The sequence below is a fragment of the Oryx dammah genome, unplaced genomic scaffold, assembly GCF_014754425.2.
Source record: "Oryx dammah isolate SB20612 unplaced genomic scaffold, SCBI_Odam_1.1 HiC_scaffold_26, whole genome shotgun sequence".
Classification (NCBI taxonomy): domain Eukaryota; kingdom Metazoa; phylum Chordata; class Mammalia; order Artiodactyla; family Bovidae; genus Oryx; species Oryx dammah.
The window spans coordinates 44,400,047-44,405,880 of record NW_024070210.1 but is presented as its reverse complement, the minus strand read 5'-3'; positions in this window follow the sequence as shown (position 1 = coordinate 44,405,880).

Sequence of the window (5,834 nt, the reverse complement as noted above, 5' to 3'; positions counted from 1 at the left end):
CACAACGAAGAGTAGCCCTGCCACGTCGCTACTAGAGAAAGCCCTTGCACAGAAACAGAGACCCAGTGCAGACAAAAATAAAATAAATGAATAAATTGTTTTTAAAAAATAAAATAAAGGGAAGCAGGTAAATTTTAAAATGTGTTCCTCAGTTTGTTGTTAGATCTGTAGGTCTCAGTCTTGATATACATCAGAATCACCTCAAGTACTTTTAAAACTATGGATGCCTTTGTCAGCTCTGGAATCTCAATTTGATTGAGTTGTGTGGGGCACAGCTTGAACAGGTTCTAGAAGATTCCCCAGATGAGTCTACCATGCAAACAGAGCTGCACAGCCAGAGTTGAGAACCACCTCATTAAATGATTACCTGATAGTTAACCTTTCATGATAGTACAATTCCTCTTGAGCCCAAACAAGCTAATTGATCCAGTAAAGATTTCAGTTAAATCTCAAGATACTTAAAGATTTCCACTTAAATCAGTGTCAAATTTCTTGTTTTCTTTTTTTTTACTTTTTTTGAAGTAATATGTAGTCATAAATTAAAGAGTCTAATAGTTCAGTAAGATCTGCTGGAAAAACAGTTCTTAAGACCCCCTCCTGCCATTTCCCAGCCCTAGAGACAACTCTTTTTAACTCTTTTAACTGATTCTTTTGGTATTTGCCTCTACATCTTTAAACAGAATTCTTGGATTATTATTCTTTGATTTTCAGTGTGGCATGTTATCTATTGTCTTCATACCATGATAGTGAAGATTTACCTTTTTTATCCCCTCAACTCCTGCCACACAGATTTCTGTCCCTCTACTCCCACCCAATATATTTATATCATGATTTTGTTTAAATACATATTAATTTTTTACATTATTATGATTTTGTACACCATTCAGAGCTGAGCCATGTAACAAACTATGATTATTTCTCCTTTCATGTACATTTCTCTTATTTCCTTGAGTTAATATCTGCCTTAATTTTCACTTGATTAGGTTTTTTTAAGTGAATATTTTTATTTTTACTTAATTTATTTTTTTGCTGCACCTGGAGGCTTGTGGGATCTTAAAACTCCAACCAGGGATGCACCTGAGCCCTTGGCAGTGAGAGCTCGGAGTCCTAACCACAGGACCTGAGGAGAATTCCCCACCTGATTAGTTTTTTTATTAGTTTTCTATGAACTTTTCAGTAATCCACCCTTAAATTCTCCAACAGTTGTTTAAATCTCTTCTCAAGATATTTTTGAAATTCTAAGATCCCACAAGCCTTCAGTTCAGTTCAGTTCAGTTCAGTCGCTCAGTTGTGTCCGACTCTTTGCGACCCCATGAATCGCAGCACGCCAGGCCTCCCTGTCTATCACCATCTCCTGGAGTTCACTCAGACTCATGTCCATCGAGTCCGTGATGCCATCCAGCCATCTCATCCTCTGTCGTCCCCTTCTCCTCCTGCCCCCAATCCCTCCCAGCATCAGAGTCTTTTCCAATGAGTCAACTCTTCGCATGAGGTGGCCAAAGTACTGGAGCTTCAGCTTTAGCATCATTCCTTCCAAAGAAATCCCAGGGCTGATCTCCTTCAGAATGGACTGGTTGGATCTCCTTGCAGTCCAAGGGACTCTCAAGAGTCTTCTCCAACACCACAGTTCAAAAGCATCAATTCTTCAGCGCTCAGCCTTCTTCACAGTCCAACTCTCACATCCATACATGACCACTGGAAAAACCATAACCTTGACTAGACGGACCTTAGTCAGCAAAATAATGTCTCTGCTTTTGAATATGCTATCTAGGTTGGTCATAACTTTTCTTCCAAGGAGTAAGTGTCTTTTAATTTCATGGCTGCAGTCACCATCTGCAGTGATTTTGGAGCCCCAAAAAATAAAGTCTGACACTGTTTCCACTGTTTCCCCATCTATTTCCCATGATGTGACGTGACCAGATGCCATGATCTTCGTTTTCTGAATGTTGAGCTTTAAGCCAACTTTTTCACTCTCCTCTTTCACTTTCATCAAGAGGCTTTTTAGTTCCGCTTCACTTTCTGCCATAACGGTGGTGTCATCTGCATATCTGAGGTTATTGATATTTCTCCCGGCAATCTTGATTCCAGCTTGTGTTTCTTCCAGCCCAGCGTTTCTCATGATGTACTCTGCATATAAGTTCAATAAGCAGGGTGACAATATACAGCCTTGACGTACTCCTTTTCCTATTTGGAACCAGTCTGTTGTTCCATGTCCAGTTCTAACTGTTGCTTCCTGACCTGCATACAGATTTCTCAAGAGGCAGGCACAAGCCTTCAGGTACAGCAAAAAATAAATAATTAAAAATAAAAATATTCACTTAAAAACCTAATCAAGTGAAAATTAAGGCAGGTATTAACTCAAGGAAGTTAGTTAATATCAGGTATTTCATAAATCTCATCTTCCTGAAGAACTGTCTCTCAGAGCTTTCTGACCTGCTCAAATCTGTGCTGGTTGCCACCTGTACCTGGTACATAATTATTATCCTGCAACATCCATTCAGTATCCTCATCCTGGGATTGCCTTAGCTTTTACTGCCTGTAAGATCTCCTGTTCCTTTTTTCTAAAACTTTACATATTTATTTTTATTTTTGGCTGTGTCAGATCTTTGTGCAGCACGTGGGCTTCTCTCTAGTTGTGCCACGCAGGGTCCAGAGTTTGAGGACTCAGTAGTTCAAACATGCTGGGCTTAGTTGCCCCCTGGCATGAGGGATTTTAGTTCCCCTACCAGGGATTGAAACCACCTCCCCTGGATCGGAAGGCAGATTCTTAACCACTGAACCACAAAGGCAGTCCCAGATCTCCTGTTTCAGTACCCCAGTCTTTTCTCTTTCTTGGTTGACCCCATTGTTTTGCTGAAATATATCCTCACTAACTTCTTGAAAAAGAGTATGTGGGAGGTAAAAAAACTGAAGCCCTTGCATGTCGGAAAATGTCTTAGTTCCACCTTCACAGTTGATTAATACTTTGAGTATCAAATTCTAGATTGTAAATCATTTTCCTTCAGAACTTTAGATCCATTTCTTCATTTTCTTCTAGCTCAGTGTTAAAGGCAATCTTCCATGTTTTTTTAGCTTGCAGTGTTGATTCCTGATCCTTTTTTGGTGGCTCATTTTTTTCTCTCCAGAAGCCTTTAGGATCTTCTCTATGACCCTAGAGTTCTGAAATTTCACAATGATATATGGGTATGTTTTCATCCATTGTTCTGGGCACTTAGGTGAGCCCTTTCAACCTGAAAACTTGTGTCCTTCAGTTGTGGAAGTTGTTTCCCAGCTGCCTTTGCAGCTAGAAGTGTCCATGTGACATGGTCTGGCCAATGAGGTGTTAGCAAAAGTCTGTCAGGAGGTTCTGGGAAATCTTTTGCTTCCCTAATATTGAGACACAGAAAAGTGCTAGTATGGCCTCTTCTTCTTTCTCCTTCCCTTGAATATGGATTCATATGGATAAAAATCAAGCTGTAAGAGTTATCTTGAACCCATGAGAGACAGGCAAAATAATCATAGATGTTATCCCCGATAATTTTTACCACTGATCCAGTATCAGAAACTGTCTCCTGAATTTTTCACATGAGAAAAATGAATCTCTGTTTTTTTAAAAAAAAAAAAACTCTGTAGGTTGGTTTTTCTGTTACTTGCAGCCAATTATTCCTGATAGATTCCTGCTGACTGTAAATGCTTGATAAACATTTATTTGGCTGAATGCTATAGAGAGGATGAAAGATTTGAGCTCACAGATGTCTTACATGAAATTGTGTCTTCTCTAAGGGAGAAAACTGAGAAAGAAAAGTGCCCAGGTTGGGATGTCCCCGGCAATCCAGACTCTGCACTTCTAATGCAGGGGGCACAGGCTCGATCCCTGATTGGGGAACTAAGATTCCACATGCTGTTTAGCATGGCCATAAATAAATAATTTTTTTAATGTATCCAGGTCTTTCTTGGTGTCTTCAAAAAACCTCTGCATAAAAGAGGAACTTGATCAAAGTGCCCGAAGATACCAAAGGTGTTTGGGGGAAGTGAGAAGAGATCAGTGTCATGGCTATGAGAGAGCATTTAAACCCCACTGCACATACTTCACAAGCTTAGAGAATTATAGTATTTGGAGAGTAAGGGGTGGTGTTTCTTAAATTAGCAAGAAGGGGAAAAGACCTAAAAGGTCTGGCAGGGAAATGCTTGGTTTTATCAAAAATACTGGCATATCCATTGATGCATCTTACCTATAATATATATTGAACCCAAATAATAATTACACTGTAATCTGTGTTCCTGGTCTTCCCAGAACTTACCTGCCAATGCAGGAGACATAAGAATCACAGTCTTGATCCCTGAGTTTGGAAGATCCACTGGAGAAGGAAATGACAACCCACTCCAGTATTCTTGCCTGGAGAATCCCATGGACAGAAGAGCCTGGCAGGCTACAGTCTGTAGGGTCGCAAAGAGTCGGACGTGACTGAAGGGACAGCACAGCACATAATCTGTGTTCACAAGGTAGACCATTCCAGAATCAGAGTTTTAACAAGGAGCAAATGAATGGCTTAAGAAATAAAGCTCATTTCATCCTAAAAACCAGACACTGAAACTTTCTAGAAACAAATGCATTTCAGCATGATTGTAATTGTATGTTTCCACCACACTAAAAACATCAAGCAGCTACAGCAAGAGTAAATTTTGTTTAAAAGACATGTATTAAGCACCAATCGCACATCCAGAAAAGGCTAAATTTGGCTATGAAACTGACTTCCTGCTAAAAAGTCAGGCAAGGTCAGATAAAGGGGACTTAGCATCATGGTTGACCACAGGATCTGGTATACCTTTGGAAACAGGAGTTGCCCCCACAGTTAGAGACCAGGGTAGCTATTCAAGGGGAGAAGCCTATTTCTCAGAAATCAGTTTTCAGGAAAGAGAAGTTGGGTTTTCTGTGGTTTGACAGCTCTGACCAGTCTTTACTGCAGCTATTTATATTTTTAAAGCTGCTTTCCAGTAACTGTGAGCAGCCCTCGAGTTGGCAACTGTCCTAGGAGGGTGGTGACCAGGGCTTGCCCCATGAGGAGGTAGGGGGAGGGGAGAAGGGGAAGGGATGTGAGGACTGAATAAAACAAGGGGCCCAGAAATAGCAAGTGGCATTGCAGTGAGGCGAGGGAAGGGCACCTGGTGGGCTAAGCGCAGCAGGTGACCCCATGCTGACGGAGCCACTGGGCGAGCCGGCACCTAGGATGCCTGAGGGGGCACTCGGATACAGCTCTACTCTCTGCTGGTCTCCCAACATGACCATCTTCATGGTCACTGAAGAGAAGAGGAGAGGCTCTTGAACAGTAATCCTTAGTAATCCCGGCTCTTCTCTTTATTGGAGGTTTCAGAGGGTCCCCTGGCCACCGGTGAGGTGGAGGGATGCAGGTCCCGGCTGTGCCCAGGCAGGAGGAAGGTCACACTCCCCTCTAGGCTCGTGGGGAAGGCTTGGGTCTTCTGGGGTCCCAAGGAGCTTGGTTTGCCTCTTTTCTGCTCCCAGAGGGGAGAATAAATGAGCACAGAAGTACATGCATACCAGAACTGCCAGTGTGATTCGTTCAGCTTCTTTTGAAGAGAACTGCAATTCTCTCTCAACCTTAGCTCTTTACCTGTTGAAGCTAGTTTTTTGTTTGTTCTATGGCGGTGCCATGGAGCTCGTGGGATCCTAGTTCCCTGACCAGGGATCAAACCTGAGTCCTCAGTAGCAAAAGCTGGGAGTCTTAACCACTGCACCACCAGGGAATTCCCTGAATCTAGATTTTTAAATTATTTATTCAATTGTATGTGTGTGTGTGCGTGCATGTGTGTTCGGTTATGTCCGACTCTTTGTGACC